This window comes from Bufo bufo, chromosome 1, assembly GCF_905171765.1.
Source record: "Bufo bufo chromosome 1, aBufBuf1.1, whole genome shotgun sequence".
Taxonomy (NCBI): Eukaryota; Metazoa; Chordata; class Amphibia; order Anura; family Bufonidae; genus Bufo; species Bufo bufo.
This window is the reverse complement of record NC_053389.1, coordinates 267438657-267460701: the sequence shown is the minus strand read 5'-3', so window position 1 is coordinate 267460701 and position 22045 is coordinate 267438657.

The window sequence follows — 22045 nt, the reverse complement described above, 5'->3', positions numbered from 1 at the left end:
CCTTGGAGGTGCTGGCCTGCCCGGGGGCCAGCGTTTTGTCTGAACGTGTATTCAGCACGGCAGGGGGCGTCATTACAGACAAACGCAGCCGCCTGTCTACAGCCAATGTGGACAAGCTGACGTTCATAAAAATGAACCAGGCATGGATCCCACAGGACCTGTCCATCCCTTGTGCAGATTAGATATTAACTACCTCCCCTTAACAATATATTATTCTACTCCAGGGCACTTCCTCATTCAATACTATTTTTAATTTCATTTTACCGTTATATTGCGGGGCAACCCAAAGTTGAATGAACCTCTCCTCTGTCTGGGTGCCGGGGCCTAAATGTGTGACAGTGGCCTGTTCCAGTGGTGGGTGACGTGAAGCCTGATTCTCTGCTATGACATGAAGACAGATTCTGCGCTGACATAAGGCCAGATTCTCTGTTACGGGACCTCTCTCCTCTGCCTGGGTGCCTGGGCCTAAATGTGTGACAGTGGCCTGTTCCAGTGGTGGGTGACGTGAAGCCTGATTCTCTGCTATGACATGAAGACAGATTCTGCGCTGACATAAGGCCAGATTCTCTGTTACGGGACCTCTCTCCTCTGCCTGGGTGCCTGGGCCTAAATATGTGACAGTGGCCTGTTCTAGTGGTGGGTGACGTGAAGCCTGATTCTCTGCTATGACATGAAGACAGATTCTGCGCTGACATAAGGCCAGATTCTCTGTTACGGGACCTCTCTCCTCTGCCTGGGTGCCTGGGCCTAAATGTGTGACAGTGGCCTGTTCCAGTGGTGGGTGACCTGAAGCCTGATTCTCTGCTATGACATGAAGACAGATTCTGCGCTGACATAAGGCCAGATTCTCTGTTACGGGACCTCTCTCCTCTGCCTGGGTGCCTGGGCCTAAATATGTGACAGTGGCCTGTTCCAGTGGTGGGTAACGTGAAGCCTGATTCTCTGCTATGACATGAAGACAGATTCTGCATTGACATAAGGCCAGATTCTCTGTTACGGGACCTCTCTCCTCTGCCTGGGTGCCTGGGCCTAAATGTGTGACAGTGGCCTGTTCCAGTGGTGGGTGACGTGAAGCCTGATTCTCTGCTATGACATGAAGACAGATTCTGCGCTGACATAAGGCCAGATTCTCTGTTACGGGACCTCTCTCCTCTGCCTGGGTGCCTGGGCCTAAATATGTGACAGTGGCCTGTTCCAGTGGTGGGTGACGTGAAGCCTGATTCTCTGCTATGACATGAAGACAGATTCTGCGCTGACATAAGGCCAGATTCTCTGTTACGGGACCTCTCTCCTCTGTCTGGGCCTAAATATGTGACAGTGGCCTGTTCCAGTGGTGGGTGACGTGAAGCCTGATTCTCTGCTATGACATGAAGACAGATTCTGCGCTGACATACAGTAGGTGTTTGTGACATTGTGTTTTCAGCACGACAGCGTCGCGCTGATACTCGGCGACGTGGTGCCGAGATCTCGCACTCACTGGGATAGCGACAGCACATCCCAGCAAGCGCGTCATAGAAGAGGCGGGAGATCCGACTTGGATTCCCGCCAATTCTACACGTGTGCGGCGTTTGTTATGAATCCTGAGGGGGAAGTCCCCGCCGGATTTTAAATAAAAATCCGGCCTGGGTCCCGCCCTCAGGAGCATACCGGGCCCTTAGGTCTGTTATGGGTTGTAAGGAGAGCCCCCCCTACGCCGAAAAAAACGGCGTAGGGGGTCCCCCTACAATCCATACCAGACCCGTATCCAAAGCACGCTACCCGGCCAGCCAGGAAGGGAGTGGGGACGAGCGAGCGCCCCCCCCCCTCCTGAGCCGTACCAGGCTGCATGCCCTCAACATGGGGGGTTGGGTGCTCTGGGGCAGGGGGCGCACTGCGGCCCCCCCACCTCAGAGCACCCTGTCCCCATGTTGATGAGGACAGGGCCCCTTCCCGACAACCCTGGCCGTTGGTTGTCGGGGTATGCGGGCGGGAGGCTTATCGGAATCTGGGAGCCCCCTTTAATAAGGGGGGCCCCCAGATACCGGCCCCCCACCCTAAGTGAATGAGTATGGGGTACATCGTACCCCTACCCATTCACCTGCAAGAAAAGTGGTAAAAACACAAATAAACCACACAGTGTATTAAAATATTTTATTTTTCTGCTCCGGAGGCCGCCCCCTGTCTTCTTTATTAGCTCTTTTACCAGGGGGGGCTCTTCTTCTTCCGATATCCCGACGGGTCTTCTCCGCTATCCGGGGGGGGTCTTCTCAACTCTCCGGGGTTCTCCTTCTGTCTTCTCCTTCTGTCTTGTTGTCTCCTTCTGTCTTCTGTCTCCGGGGGGGGCTCTTCTTCTTCCGATATCCCGACGGGTCTTCTCCGCTATCCGGGGGGGTCTTCTCAACTCTCCGGGGTTCTCCTTCTGTCTTCTCCTTCTGTCTTGTTGTCTCCTTCTGTCTTCTGTCTCTGGGGGGGGCTCTTCTTCTTCCGATATCCCGACGGGTCTTCTCCGCTATCCGGGGGGGTCTTCTCAACTCTTCGGGGTTCTCCTTCTGTCTTCTCCTTCTGTTCTTCTTCTGTCTTCTCCTTCCTTCTTGTTGTCTCGGCGCACCCCGGTTCTTCGTCTCGCGAGACTCGGCGCACCCCGATTCTTCTCTCTGTTGTTGACTCGGCGCACCCCGGTTCTCGCGAGACGAAGAATCGGGGTGCGCCGAGTCTCGCGAGACGAAGAACCGGGGTGCGCCGAGTCAACAACAGAGAGAAGAATCGGGGTGCGCCGAGTCTCGCGAGACGAAGAACCGGGGTGCGCCGAGACAACAAGAAGGAAGGAGAAGACAGAAGAAGAACAGAAGGAGAAGACAGAAGGAGAACCCCGAAGAGTTGAGAAGACCCCCCCGGATAGCGGAGAAGACCCGTCGGGATATCGGAAGAAGAAGAGCCCCCCCCAGAGACAGAAGACAGAAGGAGACAACAAGACAGAAGGAGAAGACAGAAGGAGAACCCCGGAGAGTTGAGAAGACCCCCCCGGATAGCGGAGAAGACCCGTCGGGATATCGGAAGAAGAAGAGCCCCCCCCGGAGACAGAAGACAGAAGGAGACAACAAGACAGAAGGAGAAGACAGAAGGAGAACCCCGGAGAGTTGAGAAGACCCCCCCCGGATAGCGGAGAAGACCCGTCGGGATATCGGAAGAAGAAGAGCCCCCCCTGGTAAAAGAGCTAATAAAGAAGACAGGGGGCGGCCTCCGGAGCAGAAAAATAAAATATTTTAATACACTGTGTGGTTTATTTGTGTTTTTACCACTTTTCTTGCAGGTGAATGGGTAGGGGTACGATGTACCCCATACTCATTCACTTAGGGTGGGGGGCCGGTATCTGGGGGCCCCCCTTATTAAAGGGGGCTCCCAGATTCCGATAAGCCTCCCGCCCGCATACCCCGACAACCAACGGCCAGGGTTGTCGGGAAGGGGCCCTGTCCTCATCAACATGGGGACAGGGTGCTCTGAGGTGGGGGGGCCGCAGTGCGCCCCCTGCCCCAGAGCACCCAACCCCCCATGTTGAGGGCATGCAGCCTGGTACGGCTCAGGAGGGGGGGGGGGCGCTCGCTCGTCCCCACTCCCTTCCTGGCTGGCCGGGTAGCGTGCTTTGGATACGGGTCTGGTATGGATTGTAGGGGGACCCCCTACGCCGTTTTTTTCGGCGTAGGGGGGGCTCTCCTTACAACCCATAACAGACCTAAGGGCCCGGTATGCTCCTGAGGGCGGGACCCAGGCCGGATTTTTATTTAAAATCCGGCGGGGACTTCCCCCTCAGGATTCATAACAAACGCCGCACACGTGTAGAATTGGCGGGAATCCAAGTCGGATCTCCCGCCTCTTCTATGACGCGCTTGCTCTCCATCGCGGCAAGCCAGCTCGGCGCTGGCTCCCGCGATGGGGCTCGTATGTGCTCAATCTCGCCGAGAAATACGGCGAGATTGACACAAAATCGGGTTCACCTACTGTAAGGCCAGATTCTCTGTTACGGGACCTCTCTCCTCTGCCTGGGTGCCTGGGCCTAAATGTGTGACAGTGGCCTGTTCCAGTGGTGGGTGACGTGAAGCCTGATTCTCTGCTATGACATGAAGACAGATTCTGCGCTGACATAAGGCCAGATTCTCTGTTACGGGACCTCTCTCCTCTGCCTGGGCCTAAATGTGTGACAGTGGCCTGTTCCAGTGGTGGGTGACGTGAAGCCTGATTCTCTGCTATGACATAAAGACAGATTCTGCGCTGACATAAGGCCAGATTCTCTGTTACGGGACCTCTCTCCTCTGCCTGGGTGCCTGGGCCTAAATGTGTGACAGTGGCCTGTTCCAGTGGTGGGTGACGTGAAGCCTGATTCTCTGCTATGACATGAAGACAGATTCTGCGCTGACATAAGGCCAGATTCTCTGTTACGGGACCTCTCTCCTCTGCCTGGGTGCCTGGGCCTAAATGTGTGACAGTGGCCTGTTCCACTGGTGGGTGACGTGAAGCCTGATTCTCTGCTATGACATGAAGACAGATTCTGTGCTGACATAAGGCCAGATTCTCTGTTACGGGACCTCTCTCCTCTGCCTGGGTCCCTGGGCCTAAATGTGTGACAGTGGCCTGTTCCAGTGGTGGGTGACGTGAAGCCTGATTCTCTGCTATGACATGAAGACAGATTCTGCGCTGACATAAGGCCAGATTCTCTGTTACGGGACCTCTCTCCTCTGCCTGGGTGCCTGGGCCTAAGTATGTGACAGTGGCCTGTTCCAGTGGTGGGTGACGTGAAGCCTGATTCTCTGCTATGACATGAAGACAGATTCTGCGCTGAAATAAGGCCAGATTCTCTGTTACGGGACCTCTCTCCTCTGCCTGGTTGCCTGGGTCTAAATGTGTGACAGTGGCCTGTTCCAGTGGTGGGTGACGTGAAGCCTGATTCTCTGCTATGACATGAAGACAGATTCTGCGCTGACATAAGGCCAGATTCTCTGTTATGGGACCTCTCTCCTCTGCCTGGGTGCCTGGGCCTAAATATGTGACAGTGGCCTGTTCCAGTGGTGCGTGACGTGAAGCCTGATTCTCTGCTATGACATGAAGACAGATTCTGCGCTGACATAAGGCCAGATTCTCTGTTACGGGACCTCTCTCCTCTGCCTGGGCCTAAATATGTGACAGTGGCCTGTTCCAGTGGTAGGTGACGTGAAGCCTGATTCTCTGCTATGACATGAAGACAGATTCTGCGCTGACATAAGGCCAGATTCTCTGTTACGGGACCTCTCTCCTCTGCCTGGGTGCCTGGGCCTAAATGTGTGAGAGTGGCCTGTTTCAGTGGTGGGTGACGTGAAGCCTGATTCTCTGCTATGACATGAAGACAGATTCTGCGCTGACATAAGGCCAGATTCTCTGTTACGGGACCTCTCTCCTCTGCCTGGGTGCCTGGGCCTAAATATGTGACAGTGGCCTGTTCCAGTGGTGGGTGACGTGAAGCCTGATTCTCTGCTATGACATGAAGACAGATTCTGTGCTGACATAAGGCCAGATTCTCTGTTACGGGACCTCTCTCCTCTTGCCTGGGTGCCTGGGCCTAAATGTGTGACAGTGGCCTGTTCCAGTGGTGGGTGACGTGAAGCCTGATTCTCTGCTATGACATGAAGACAGATTCTGCGCTGACATAAGGCCAGATTCTCTGTTACGGGACCTCTCTCCTCTGCCTGGGTGCCTGGGCCTAAATATGTGACAGAGGCCTGTTCCAGTGGTGGGTGACGTGAAGCCTGATTCTCTGCTATGACATGAAGACAGATTCTGCGCTGACATAAGGCCAGATTCTCTGTTACGGGACCTCTCTCCTCTGCCTGGGTCTAAATATGTGACAGTGGCCTGTTCCAGTGGTGGGTGACGTGAAGCCTGATTCTCTGCTATGACATGAAGACAGATTCTGCGCTGACATAAGGCCAGATTCTCTGTTACGGGACCTCTCTCCTCTGCCTGGGTGCCTGGGCCTAAATATGTGACAGTGGCCTGTTCCAGTGGTGGGTGACGTGAAGCCTGATTCTCTGCTATGACATGAAGACAGATTCTGCGCTGACATAAGGCCAGATTCTCTGTTACCGGACCTCTCTCCTCTGCCTGGTTGCCTGGGCCAAAATGTGTGACAGTGGCCTGTTCCAGTGGTGGGTGACGTGATGCCTGATTCTCTGCTATGACATGAAGACAGATTCTGCGCTGACATAAGGCCAGATTCTCTGTTACGGGACCTCTCTCCTCTGCCTGGGTGCCTGGGCCTAAATGTGTGACAGTGGCCTGTTCCAGTGGTGGGTGACGTGAAGCCTGATTCTCTGCTATGACATGAAGACAGTGTAATGACCGACGACACGCACAGGGAGGAAAACAGGGAAAGCCCTGCCCAAGGGAGAGGGAAAGGTGGTGACCCCTAACTCACCTTGCGGCTGGCACCTGACTGCCCTGACGTCCCTAGACGGGTTCCTCACCCGTGCGGCGATCGCGTGCCTAAACCCTGGCTTTCCCTAATATGAGCCCTGGATAGTGAACAGGCCGGTGGGATCGCTAGTCCACACCACTATCACTAAGAGGGAAACACCAGGGAGAGGACAGACAAAACATACAAACACATACACCCAGGTGGGCGACCACAATAAACCAAAAAGGTCCAACAGGGATCTGGAGGGTAGCGTACTGGACCAACTACCAGCGAACGCAGCAACACAGCTCCAGAAGGTCAGAATAGATGTCCAGGCAGGAAGCTCTATCTCTGGCAACCAGAGAAGTGTGAGAGAGAAATATAAGGAGGTCTGGGAGTGCTGGACAAGGAACAGCTGAGGAAAAGGAGCTACGGATCCCTGAGTGAGCCAAAAGGGTTTGCTAAGCAAACCCAGAAAGCTACCATAAGGAAAACAGCCCTATCTTAAATAGAGCGTGCAGCCAACCGCTGCGACTTCCTGACCCCGGGTATAACGGAGTCAGGCGTGGTCCTCGACACCCTCGTGACAGTACCCCCCTCTCTACGAGGGGCCTCCGGACACTCAGGACCAGGTCTCCCAGGATGAGAGGCATGAAAAACCCGAACTAACCTGTCGGCGTTTACCTCAGACGCAGGAACCCACATTCTTTCCTCGGGACCGTAACCTCTTCAATGCACCAGATATTGAAGAGAGCGGCGGACCCGACGAGAATTAACAATTTTGGATATCTGAAATTCTAGGTTACCATCCACGACAACAGGAGGGGGTGGCAGCGGTGATGGTTCTAGAGGTGGAACATATTTTTTGAGTAACGACTTATGAAAAACATTATGAATTTTAAAAGTCTGAGGTAACTCCAGGCGAAAAGCCACAGGGTTGATGATGGCTACAATTTTGTAAGGGCCAATAAACCTAGGACCCAGTTTCCAAGAGGGAACCTTCAATTTAATATTCCTAGTAGACAACCACACATAGTCATTCACTCCTAGGTCCGGACCTGGCGACCGTCTCTTATCAGCCATGCATTTGTATTTACCTCCCATATTTTTCAAGTTAGCTTGCACCTTCTGCCATACCGATGAAAGAGATGACGAAAACCGTTCCTCTTCGGGAACCCCAGAAGACCCCCCCTCTTTGAAAGTACAGAATTGGGGATGAAAACCATATGCACCAAGAAATAGTGACTTGCCAGTGGATTCCTGACGACGATTATTTATGGCAAACTCAGCTAACAGTAAATATGATGACCACAACTCTTGGTTTTCAGACACAAAACATCTTAGATATGTCTCAAGGTTTTGGTTGGTACGCTCAGTCTGTCCATTCGACTGAGGATGGACAAGTGTACCCCAAACGAGAACAAAAAGCTTTCCAAAATTTAGAAATAAACTGGGTACCCCGACCCGAAACAACATCGGAGGGGACCCCGTGAAGCTTCACGATTTCACTGACGAATACCTGAGCAAGAGTCTTAGCATTAGGTAGTGCGGGTAACGCAATGAAGTGTACCATTTTGCTAAACCTGTCCACTACTACCAAAATAACTGTTTTACCCGCAGACAAAGGTAAGTCAGTGATAAAATTCATTGACAGATGTGTCCACAGTCTATTGGGAATGACGAGTGGTAATAGAGACCCTGCAGGACGTGTATGTGAAACTTTTGCGCGCGCACAGGTAGAACAAGAAGACACAAAATCCAATACATCCTGACGCAACCTTGGCCACCAAAAACGACGAGACAATAGTTCCAAGGTTGCTTTACTACCCGGGTGCCCAGCAAGTGCCGAATTATGATGTTCCTTTAATAATTCGAAACGTAAGTTCAACGGTACAAACAATTTCTCTGAGGGGCAAGAGACCGGGGCGTCCCCCTGGGCCTCTAACACCTTCCCCTCCAAAACAGAGTGTACCGCAGAAACAACCACTCCTCTTTGAAGAATGGGTACCGGATCACTCACATTACCCCCTCCAGGGAAACAACAAGATAGTGCATCAGCCTTGGTGTTCTTTGCCCCAGGACGATAGGTAATCACAAAGTTAAACCTGGTAAAAAATAGCGACCACCTAGCCTGTCTAGGGGTGAGATGCTTAGCTGATTCGAGGTACAGAAGATTTTTGAGGTCCGTAATTACAGTGACGGGGTGGACTGCCCCCTCTAAGAAATGACGCCACTCCTCAAACGCAAGTTTAATAGCTAATAGTTCCCTATTGCCAATATCGTAGTTCTTTTCTGCTGCAGATAGTTTTTTAGAAAAGAAAGCACAAGGACGCCATTTGCCAGGAGACGGACCCTGAGACAGCACCGCCCCCACTCCCACCTCTGACGCATCGACTTCAACAATAAAAGGCGAGAGACATCAGGTTGGACCAGTACAGGTGCTGAGGTAAACCTCTCTTTTAGAGAGGAAAAAGCAACTTTAGCGGCGTCAGACCATTTAGAAAAACCAGTCCCCTTCCTAGTCATGTCAGTAAGCGGTTTTACAATAAGTGAATAATTTTTAATGAATTTCCTATAGAAATTCACGAAGCCCAAGAACCGTTGTAGTGCTTTGAGGTTCTCAGGAAGATCCCAATCTAAAATTGCCTGGACCTTCCTAGGATCCATACGGAAACCTGACGCAGATAAAAAATAACCCAGGAATTGTATCTCCTGAACGGCGAAGACACATTTTTCAAGTTTAGCATATAATTCATTCGTCCGTAGGACCTGCAGTACTTGTCTGACATGCACCTCATGTGTTTTCAGATCGGACGAATAAATTAAAATATCATCTAGGTATATTACCACAAACCTGCCGATTAGATGACTAAAAATGTCATTAACGAAATGTTGAAAGACGGCAGGAGCATTGGTCAGACCGAAAGGCATAACTAGATTTTCATAATGCCCCTCAGGGGTGTTAAACGCTGTCTTCCACTCATCCCCCTCCTTAATACGAATCAGATTGTAGGCACCCCTAAGATCAAGTTTGGAGAACCACCTAGCACCCGCAATCTGATTAAACAGGTCAGGAATGAGAGGAAGAGGGTATGGGTCTCGGATGGTTATCTGATTTAATTCGCGAAAATCTAAGCAAGGACGCAGGCCCCCATCTTTCTTTTTAACGAAGAAAAACCCTGCAGCCACGGGTGAAGAAGAGGGTCTGATGTGTCCCTTAGCCAAGCTCTCGGAGATATAATCTTTCATGGCTTGTCTCTCTGGACCCGAAAGATTATATAACCTGGTCTTGGGTAATTTTGCGCCGGGAATAAGGTTAACCGGGCAATCATAAGGACGATGAGGTGGTAACTTCTGACAACCCTTTTCAGAAAAAACATCCTCAAAGTCCGAAATAAATGTAGGTAGTGTAGTTATGGAGGCGACTAAGCAATTGCTATTTAAGCAATTTTCTCTGCACTGCTCACTCCACTCCAATATCTCCCTGGCATGCCAATCCACCACTGGATTGTGCGCTACCAACCAGGGAAGACCCAGCACTACCGGAGTGGGAAGCCCCTCCAGAACATAACCTGAAAGCATCTCGTTATGGTGGTCCCCTACCCGAAGGTGTAAATTATGAACCATGTGCGTGAGGTTTCTCTGAGACAGGGGAGCAGAATCAATAGCGAATATGGGAATGGGTCTCTGTAAAGTACAGAGAGACAAACCCAAAGTGTGGGCAAAATGGGCATCTATCAAATTTACCCCTGCTCCACTGTCTAGAAAGAAAGAAATAGTCTCCGTCTTATCACCAAAAATAATAACCGCTGGCAACACAAATTGCGATGTACGTATGGAGGAAACATATACCCCCCGGCTGACATCCTCCACACAGCCTGGGGTTAGTAGTTTTTCCGACGGTCTTTTGTTTCTGAGGAAAGAAGGACAGACATTAATGAAATGACCCCTCTCCCCACAAAAAAAACAAACCCCACGCCTACGGCGAGCCTCAGGAAGACGGACCTGACGAGTAGTTCCTCCTAGCTGCATAGGCTCGTCTAAGTCCGTACAGACTAACTGCTGCTTGGGAGGGGTTACCAATTGCTCCGGTTTTTTCAACGTGACCCTAAGGCGTCTATCTATTCGGATAGAAAGGGACATAACCGCATCAAGGGAAAAGGGGGTCTCATATAATGCAAGCGCATCCTTAACCCTTTCGGATAACCCAGAGCAGAACTGACTCCTGAGAGCCGGGTCGTTCCATTGGGTATCCGTAGCCCACCTACGGAATTCAGAGCAATACTCCTCTACCGGCCGCTCTCCTTGTAAGAGTCTCCGTAATCTTGATTCAGCCAGGGCGACTCGGTCAGGGTCATCATATATGAGACCCAAGGCCCCAAAAAACTCATCCACTGACCGAAGAGCCTGGGAATCAGTAGGTAAAGAGAACGCCCAGGACTGCGGATCCCCCTGCAGCAGGGAAATAACAACCCCCACCCGCTGATCTTCATTACCAGAGGAGTAAGGGCGCAGTTTAAAATATAACTTACAGGCCTCACGGAATGTCAAAAACTTGTCCCTTCCCCCAGAAAATCTGTCAGGGAGAGGGACCTTGGGTTCCGCAACAACCTGGTTACCAGTAGCAACCGCTGGGCTTGCAGTCAGTTGTAATTGCTGCTGTTGCTGGAGGACCGACGCCTTCAATCCTACCACCTCCAAAGACAGGCCATGAAATTGTTTGGACAGAGCAGCAATTTGATCCATACTGGATTCTAAGTAGGTAAAAAAAAAATGTTTTATTTTTTTTTTACCTACACAAAATAATGGCCAGAGATAATGTAATGACCGACGACACGCACAGGGAGGAAAACAGGGAAAGCCCTGCCCAAGGGAGAGGGAAAGGTGGTGACCCCTAACTCACCTTGCGGCTGGCACCTGACTGCCCTGACGTCCCTAGACGGGTTCCTCACCCGTGCGGCGATCGCGTGCCTAAACCCTGGCTTTCCCTAATATGAGCCCTGGATAGTGAACAGGCCGGTGGGATCGCTAGTCCACACCACTATCACTAAGAGGGAAACACCAGGGAGAGGACAGACAAAACATACAAACACATACACCCAGGTGGGCGACCACAATAAACCAAAAAGGTCCAACAGGGATCTGGAGGGTAGCGTACTGGACCAACTACCAGCGAACGCAGCAACACAGCTCCAGAAGGTCAGAATAGATGTCCAGGCAGGAAGCTCTATCTCTGGCAACCAGAGAAGTGTGAGAGAGAAATATAAGGAGGTCTGGGAGTGCTGGACAAGGAACAGCTGAGGAGAAGGAGCTACGGATCCCTGAGTGAGCCAAAAGGGTTTGCTAAGCAAACCCAGAAAGCTACCATAAGGAAAACAGCCCTATCTTAAATAGAGCGTGCAGCCAACCGCTGCGACTTCCTGACCCCGGGTATAACGGAGTCAGGCGTGGTCCTCGACATCCTCGTGACAGACAGATTCTGTGCTGACATAAGGCCAGATTCTCTGTTACGGGACCTCTCTCCTCTGCCTGGGTGCCTGGGCCTAAATGTGTGACAGTGGCCTGTTCCAGTGGTGGGTGACGTGAAGCCTGATTCTCTTCTATGACATGAAGACAGATTCTGCGCTGACATAAGGCCAGATTCTCTGTTACGGGACCTCTCTCCTCTGCCTGGGTGCCTGGGCCTAAATGTGTGACAGTGGCCTGTTCCAGTGGTGGGTGACGTGAAGCCTGATTCTCTGCTATGACATGAAGACAGATTCTGCGCTGACATAAGGCCAGATTCTCTGTTACGGGACATCTCTCCTCTGCCTGGGTGCCTGGGCCTAAATGTGTGACAGTGGCCTGTTCCAGTGGTGGGTGACGTGAAGCCTGATTCTCTGTTATGACATGAAGACAGATTCTGTGCTGACATAAGGCCAGATTCTCTGTTACGGGACCTCTCTCCTCTGCCTGGGCCTAAATGTGTGACAGTGGCCTGTTCCAGTGGTGGGTGACGTGAAGCCTGATTCTCTGCTATGACATGAAGACAGATTCTGCGCTGACATAAGGCCAGATTCTCTGTTACGGGACCTCTCTCCTCTGCCTGGGTGCCTGGGCCTAAATATGTGACAGTGGCCTGTTCCAGTGGTGGGTGACGTGAAGCCTGATTCTCTGCTATGACATGAAGACAGATTCTGCGCTGACATAAGGCCAGATTCTCTGTTACAGGACCTCTCTCCTCTGCCTGGGTGCTTGGGCCTAAATGTGTGACAGTGGCCTGTTCCAGTGGTGGGTGACGTGAAGCCTGATTCTCTGCTATGACATGAAGACAGATTCTGCGCTGACATAAGGCCAGATTCTCTGTTACGGGACCTCTCTCCTCTGCCTGGGTGCCTGGGCCTAAATATGTGACAGTGGCCTGTTCCAGTGGTGGGTGACGTGAAGCCTGATTCTCTGCTATGACATGAAGACAGATTCTCCGCTGACATAAGGCCAGATTCTCTGTTACGGGACCTCTCTCCTCTGCTTGGGTGCCTGGGCCTAAATGTGTGACAGTGGCCTGTTCCAGTGGTGGGTGACGTGAAGCCTGATTCTCTGCTATGACATGAAGACAGATTCTGCGCTGACATAAGGCCAGATTCTCTGTTACGGGACCTCTCTCCTCTGCCTGGGTGCCTGGGCCTAAATGTGTGACAGTGGCCTGTTCCAGTGGTGGGTGACGTGAAGCCTGATTCTCTGCTATGACATGAAGACATATTCTGCGCTGACATAAGGCCAGATTCTCTGTTACGGGACCTCTCTCCTCTGCCTGGGTGCCTGGGCCTAAATATGTGACAGTGGCCTGTTCTAGTGGTGGGTGACGTGAAGCCTGATTCTCTGCTATGACATGAAGACAGATTCTGCGCTGACATAAGGCCAGATTCTCTGTTACGGGACCTCTCTCCTCTGCCTGGGTGCCTGGGCCTAAATGTGTGACAGTGGCCTGTTCCAGTGGTGGGTGACGTAAAGCCTGATTCTCTGCTATGACATGAAGACAGATTCTGCGCTGACATAAGGCCAGATTCTCTGTTACGGGACCTCTCTCCTCTGCCTGGGTGCCTGGGCCTAAATGTGTGACAGTGGCCTGTTCCAGTGGTGGGTGACGTGAAGCCTGATTCTCTGCTATGACATGAAGACAGATTCTGCGCTGACATAAGGCCAGATTCTCTGTTACGGGACCTCTCTCCTCTGCCTGGGTGCCTGGGCCTAAATATGTGACAGTGGCCTGTTCTAGTGGTGGGTGACGTGAAGCCTGATTCTCTGCTATGACATGAAGACAGATTCTGCGCTGACATAAGGCCAGATTCTCTGTTACGGGACCTCTCTCCTCTGCCTGGGTGCCTGGGCCTAAATGTGTGACAGTGGCCTGTTCCAGTGGTGGGTGACCTGAAGCCTGATTCTCTGCTATGACATGAAGACAGATTCTGCGCTGACATAAGGCCAGATTCTCTGTTACGGGACCTCTCTCCTCTGCCTGGGTGCCTGGGCCTAAATATGTGACAGTGGCCTGTTCCAGTGGTGGGTAACGTGAAGCCTGATTCTCTGCTATGACATGAAGACAGATTCTGCATTGACATAAGGCCAGATTCTCTGTTACGGGACCTCTCTCCTCTGCCTTGGTGCCTGGGCCTAAATGTGTGACAGTGGCCTGTTCCAGTGGTGGGTGATGTGAAGCCTGATTCTCTGCTATGACATGAAGACAGATTCTGCGCTGACATAAGGCCAGATTCTCTGTTACGGGACCTCTCTCCTCTGCCTGGGTGCCTGGGCCTAAATATGTGACAGTGGCCTGTTCCAGTGGTGGGTGACGTGAAGCCTGATTCTCTGCTATGACATGAAGACAGATTCTGCGCTGACATAAGGCCAGATTCTCTGTTACGGGACCTCTCTCCTCTGCCTGGGCCTAAATATGTGACAGTGGCCTGTTCCAGTGGTGGGTGACGTGAAGCCTGATTCTCTGCTATGACATGAATACAGATTCTGCGCTGACATAAGGCCAGATTCTCTGTTACGGGACCTCTCTCCTCTGCCTGGGTGCCTGGGCCTAAATGTGTGACAGTGGCCTGTTCCAGTGGTGGGTGACGTGAAGCCTGATTCTCTGCTATGACATGAAGACAGATTCTGCGCTGACATAAGGCCAGATTCTCTGTTACGGGACCTCTCTCCTCTGCCTGGGCCTAAATATGTGACAGTGGCCTGTTCCAGTGGTGGGTGACGTGAAGCCTGATTCTCTGCTATGACATAAAGACAGATTCTGCGCTGACATAAGGCCAGATTCTCTGTTACGGGACCTCTCTCCTCTGTCTGGGTGCCTGGGCCTAAATGTGTGACAGTGGCCTGTTCCAGTGGTGGGTGACGTGAAGCCTGATTCTCTGCTATGACATGAAGACAGATTCTGCGCTGACATAAGGCCAGATTCTCTGTTACGGGACCTCTCTCCTCTGCCTGGGTGCCTGGGCCTAAATGTGTGACAGTGGCCTGTTCCAGTGGTGGGTGACGTGAAGCCTGATTCTCTGCTATGACATGAAGACAGATTCTGTGCTGACATAAGGCCAGATTCTCTGTTACGGGACCTCTCTCCTCTGCCTGGGTCCCTGGGCCTAAATGTGTGACAGTGGCCTGTTCCAGTGGTGGGTGATGTGAAGCCTGATTCTCTGCTATGACATGAAGACAGATTCTGCGCTGACATAAGGCCAGATTCTCTGTTACGGGACCTCTCTCCTCTGCCTGGGCCTAAATATGTGACAGTGGCCTGTTCCAGTGGTGGGTGACGTGAAGCCTGATTCTCTGCTATGACATGAAGACAGATTCTGCGCTGACATAAGGCCAGATTCTCTGTTACGGGACCTCTCTCCTCTGCCTGGGTGCCTGGGCCTAAATGTGTGACAGTGGCCTGTTCCAGTGGTGGGTGACGTGAAGCCTGATTCTCTGCTATGACATGAAGACAGATTCTGCGCTGACATAAGGCCAGATTCTCTGTTACGGGACCTCTCTCCTCTGCCTGGGCCTAAATATGTGACAGTGGCCTGTTCCAGTGGTGGGTGACGTGAAGCCTGATTCTCTGCTATGACATAAAGACAGATTCTGCGCTGACATAAGGCCAGATTCTCTGTTACGGGACCTCTCTCCTCTGCCTGGGTGCCTGGGCCTAAATATGTGACAGTGGCCTGTTCCAGTGGTGGGTGACGTGAAGCCTGATTCTCTGCTATGACATAAAGACAGATTCTGCGCTGACATAAGGCCAGATTCTCTGTTACGGGACCGCTCTTCTCTGTCTGGGTGCCGGGGCCTAAATATGTGACAGTGGCCTCTTCCAGTGGTGGGTGACATGAAGCCAGATTCTCTGCTATGGCATGAAGAGACTGATTCTCTGCTGACATGAAGCCAGATTCTTTGCTATGGCATGAAGAGACTGATTCTCTGCTGACGTGAAGGCAGATTCTCTGCTATGGGACCTCTGTCCAATTGATATTGGGTCATTTTTATTTTTTTAATTTTTATTTTAATTCATTTCCCTATCCACATTTGTTTGCAGGGGATTTACCTACATGTTGCTGCCTTTTGCAGCCCTCTAGCTCTTTCCTGGGCTGTTTTACAGCCTTTTTAGTGCCCAAAAGTTCGGGTCCCCATTGACTTCAATGGGGTTCGGGACGAAGTTCGGTTCGGGTTCGGATCCCGAACCCGAACATTTCCGGGAAGTTCGGCCGAACTTCTCGAACCCGAACATCCAGGTGTTCGCTCAACTCTACTCACAATCTAAGTTCCTTATCAGTATGTCTTTGGAGAGTGGGAGGAAACCAAAGTACCCAGAGGAAACCTACGCAAACACAAGAGAACATACAAATCATGCAGATGTTGTCCTTGGTCGAATTCAAACCTAGAACTCCAGTGCTGCAAGGCACCAGTGCTAACCACTGAGCCACCATGTTGCCTGTGGCTCAGTAGGGATCCCATCCAGACTATTGTGTCTACGGCCCAGATGGCTACTGTAAAGCGTATCTCTAAATGGTCTCAAAATCATTTTATGATGAGCTCAAGCAAGATGGTAGTCCCAATAATCATTTTCAGGAAAGAGAATAAAAAAATGTACAATCATAAAGTATAACAAAATAGTAAAGTCTGTGCCGCTTTGCCTAGTATAGTGAATGCTATGTACAGTTGTTTTCATAGTCTTGAATACTAGTCTATTGACTTTGATTGTGTGCATCCTGGGATTTGTGCTTCCATGGTCTTATGGTCTTATTCTTATTTGTATCGTAGTTGTGTTTATTGTGGGTTCATCTTTTTATTTGAGTTTTGATTTTTATATTGTCGGACTAAGGGTGGGTTCACATCTGCGTTCTGGATTCCGTTATAGCTTTCCGTTATAACATGGTTATAATGGAAAATAATGGAATCCATAAGATGGAAGGACGGATCCGTTATGCTGCTCATAGACTTGTATTATGACGGAATGCAAAACGGAATCCTTTAAAAGGCATTCCGTCTTAATAGAAGTCTATGGAAATCATAACGGATCCGTCCCGTTATGCAGAACGGAGAAAAAAGTCCTGCTGACAGGACTTTGTTTTCTGATTTGTATAATGGGAACCAGACGGATCCGTTATGATTCCCATAGACTTCCATTAAGACGGATCAAAACAGAATGCCTTTTAAAGGCTTCCGTTTTGACTTCCGTCTCATGGATTCTGTTATTTTCCGTTATAACCATGTTATAACGGAAAGCCATAATGGAATCCAGAACACAGATGTGAACCCACCCTTAGCAGTTCAGGGTCATTTTCTGTTTGGTTTCATTTCTCTCACCTACGTTAATTGCTCTCCACCTGTATGACATTTCTGTCTGCCATCTGTTCCATCGCCAGACTCCATCTCCCTGATCTGTTACCACATTCATCCAGTTTTCTGTCGGTGAGTTTATTATTCTGTATTTGTTGTCTGTCAATCTGCTACGTGCTTTGTATATTTTTTATTGCGACTGTCTGGTTGTTACATAATTCTGCTCTACTCAAGTCCTGAGGGTATCTCAGTACCAAGAACCATTGATTAGGACTTTGGAAAAGTGACTGCCGTAGGTGAGGTCAAGTTCTGCAGTCTTGTACACAGTCAGCATCGTTACATTATACCTGGCCACATTGGAACTGCAAGAAAAGGGGATCAGTCAGCACATCTCAATGCGCAGATGCACGCCCCCATGGCTAGAAACATGAAGAAAAAAAAAGTTGTATTTTTCTCTGATGCCCAGAAATTGCAGGGGAATATTAAGTCTTGGACATTTAGAAAAAGACCTAAAAATACTGCCTTGCAAAGTGTGGTTGCATTTCTTTAATCTTTTTGAATTTTCTTTGATGACCCTGATGCAGTTTCATCAGATATGGCTCAACGTTGTGCTTTTTGCAGCCTGTTTATATTGATGACCTATCGACAGGATAGGTCATCAATATCTGATCAGCGGGGTCCGACAACTGGCACCCCCGCCAAACAGCTGTTTGAAGAGGAGACTCTTACTCATCCTAAGGGTCCATTCACACGTCTGTAAGTGTTTTGCGGATCCGCAAATTGCGGATCCGCAAAACACATTCATTGGCAATGTTCATTCCGCAATTTGCGGACTGCACATCGCCGGCACTATAATTGAAAATGCCTAATCTTGTCCGCAATTGCGGACAAGAATAGTAAATGTTCTATCTTTTTGCGGAAACGGAAGCACGGATGCGGAAGTACGGATCCGCAAATGCGGATGCGGACAGCACATTGAATGAAAATGAATGGGTCTGCACCTGTTCCGCAAAATTGCGGAACGGATGCGGACCATTTTGCGGACGTGTGAATGAACCCTTACACTGTGGCGTAGTGTAATTACAAGTACTCAATCCAGTGTAATGAAGAGGAAGTAGCGCTTATATGGAGTGCCGTCTTCTCTTGAAACAGCTTATTGGCGGGGGGTGCCGAGTATTGACAGATTTTTCAAAAAGAGGTCAGAGAGGGAAGCTATCTATATAGTCCAGTTGAGGTCTAGTGTGTTTGAGGATAAACCAAAGCAAGTCCCCTCAGGCTCCTTAATCCCTTAAGGACCCTCACCGTACATGCATGGCTGGTGGATGTGACTTATGGACAGGCGCCATACATGCTTGATCAGCGGCACGGACCTGGCAGTCACTGACCGCCAGACCCCTGCTGCATACGCCGGCATCGGTGAAAACACTGATGCCGGTGTGTTAACCACTTGTATGCCGCGGTCAAAGCTTCCCTATCGGTTCCCTGAGCTGCAGTGGTGGGGACTCGATGACAGAGAAGGCAAGCCTGATGCCTTTCATAGGCATCGAAGCTTGCCTTCTATGGAAGCCTGTGAGATCCAGCCCTTAGGCTGGGTCTCAAAGGCAGGCTGTCAGCATAAAAGCTGACAGCCAATGCATTACAATACAGGTTGCATTGTAATGCATTGTTTTAAGTTGAAGTTGAAGTCCCAGAGTGGGACAAAAAAAAAGTTTAAAAAAAAGTGTTTTTCATAATTAAAGAAATTAAGTTTCAAGTAAAAAAAAGAAATTATAATTTCCCAAAATAAAACACATAAATAAAACACATAAATAAATTATAATTTTCCCAAAATAAAACACATAAAATAATTTTTTTTAAAAATTGAAAAAAAAGAAAACCAGACATATTGGGTATTGCCACATCCGTAACGACCGGCTTTACAATAATATCACATGATCCACCCCTCACCTGAACGCCATAGAAAAATAAAAATAAAAACTGTGCTTAAACAACCTAAACACCTTATATCACAAAAAGTGCAACAGCAAGCGATTAAAAAGGTATATGCCCCCCAAAATAGTACCATTAAAACCGTCACCTTATCCCGCAAAAATTGAGCCCCTATATAAAACAGTCAGGCAAAAAATAAAAAAAGCTATGGCTCTCAGACTATAGAGACACTAAAACATAATTTTTTTTGTTTAAAAAATGCTGTTATTGTGTAAAACTTAAATAAATAAAAAAAAGTATACATATTAGGTATCGCTGCATCCTTAACAACCAGCTGTATAAAAATATCACATGAAATAACCCCTCAGATGAACAACGTAATAAAAATCTAATTAAAACAGTGTAAAAAAAGCCCTTTTTTGTCACCTTACATCACAAAAAGTGTAATACCAAGCGTTTAACCCCTTAAGGACCTATTTCACCTTAAGGACTTGGCCTTTTTTTGCAAATCTGACCAGTGTCACTTTAAGTGCTGATAACTTTAAAACTCTTTGACTTACCCAGGCCGTTCTGAGATTGTTTTTTCATCACATATTGTACTTCATGACACTGCTAAAATTGGGTCCAAAAAGTTAATTTTTTTACATAAAAAATACCATATTTACCAAAAATTTAGAAAAATTAGCAAATTTCAAAGTTTCAGTTTCTCTACTTCTGTAATACATAATATTACCCCCAAAAATTGTGATGACTTTACATTCCCCATATGTCTACTTCATGTTTGTAGCATTTTGGGAATGATATTTTATTTTTTGGGGATGTTACAAGGCTTAGAAGTTTAGAAGCAAATCTTGGAATTTTTCAGAAATTAACAAAAACCCAATTTTTAGGGACCACTACAGGTCTAAAGTCACTTTGTGAGGCTTACATAATAGAAACCGCCCAAAAATGACCCCATTCTATAAACTACACCCCTCAAGGTATTCAAAACTGATTTTACAAACTTCGTTAACCCTTTAGGTGTTGCACAAGAGTTATTGGCAAATGGGGATGAAATTTGAGAATTTCATTTTTTTGCCTAATTTTCCGTTTTAACCCATTTTTTCCACTAACAAAGCAAGGGTTAACAGCCAAACAAGACTGTATCTTTATTGCCCTGACTCTGCCGTTTACAGAAACACCCAATATGTGGCCGTAAACTACTGTACGGGCACACAGTAGGGCGTAGAGGGGAAAGGTGCGCCGTATGGTTTTTGGAAGCCAGATTTTGCTGGACTGGTTTTTTGACACCATGTCCCATTTGAAGCCCCCTGATGCACCCCTAAAGTAGAAACTCCATAAAAGTGACCCCATCTAAGAAACTACACCCCTCAAGGTATTCAAAACTGATTTTACAAACTTTGTTAACCCTTTAGGTGTTGCACAAGATTTAATGGAAAATAGAGATACAATTTCAAAATTTCACTTTTTTGGCAGATTTTCCATTTTTATATTTTTTTTCCAGTTACAAAGCAAGGGTTAACAGCCAAACAAAACTCATTATTTATGGCCCTGATTCTGTAGTTTACAGAAACACCCCATATGTGGCCGTAAACTGCTGTACGGGCACGCGGCAGGGTGCAGAAGGAAAGGAATGCCATACAGTTTTTGAAAGGCAGATTTTGCTGGACTGTTTTTTTTTGACACCATGTCCCATTTGAAGCCCCCCTGATGCACCCCCAGAGTAGAAACTCCAAAAAAGTGACCCCATTTTAGAAACTACGGGATAGGGTGGCAGTTTTGTTGGTACTAGTTTAGGGTACATATGATTTTTGGTTGCTCTATATTACACTTTTTTGTGCGGCAAGGTAACAAGAAATAGATTTTTTGGCACGTTTTTTTTTTTTTTTTTACAACAATTATCTGACAGGTTAGATCATGTGGTAATTTTATAGAGCAGGTTGTCACGGACGCGGCGATACCTAATATGTATACAATTTTTTTTATTTATGTAAGTTTTACACAATGTTTTAGTGTCTCCATAGTCTAAGAGCCATAGTTTTTTCATTTTTTGGGCGCTTATCTTAACCACTTCAGCCCCCAGTGCTTAAACACCCTGAAAGACCAGGCCACTTTTTATACTTATGACCTACACTACTTTCACCGTTTATTGCTCGGTCATGCAACTTACCACCCAAATGAATTTTACCTCCTTTTCTTCTCACTAATAGAGCTTTCATTTGGTGGTATTTCATTGCTGCTGACATTTTTACTTTTTTTGTTATTAATCGAAATTTAACGATTTTTCTGCAAAAAAATGACATTTTTCACTTTCAGTTGTAAAATTTTGCAAAAAAAACGAGATCCATATAGAAATTTTGCTCTAAATTTATAGTTCTACATGTCTTTGATAAAAAAAAAATGTTTGGGTAAAAAAAAAATGGTTTGGGTAAAAGTTATAGCGTTTACAAACTATGGTACAAAAATGTGAATTTCCGCTTTTTGAAGCAGCTCTGACTTTCTGAGCACCTGTCATGTTTCCTGAGGTTCTACAATGGCCAGACAGTACAAACACCCCACAAATGACCCCATTTCGGAAAGTACACACTCTAAGGTATTCGCTGATGGGCATAGTGAGTTCATAGAACTTTTTATTTTTTGTCACAAGTTAGCGGAAAATGATGATTTTTTTTTTTTTTTCTTACAAAGTCTCATATTCCACTAACTTGTGACAAAAAATAAAAACTTCTATGAACTCACTATGCCCATCACGAAATACCTTGGGGTCTCTTCTTTCCAAAATGGGGTCACTTGTGGGGTAGTTATACTGCCCTGGCATTCTAGGGGCCCAAATGTGTGGTAAGGAGTTTGAAATCAAATTCTGTAAAAAATGACCTGTGAAATCCGAAAGGTGCTCTTTGGAATATGGGCCCCTTT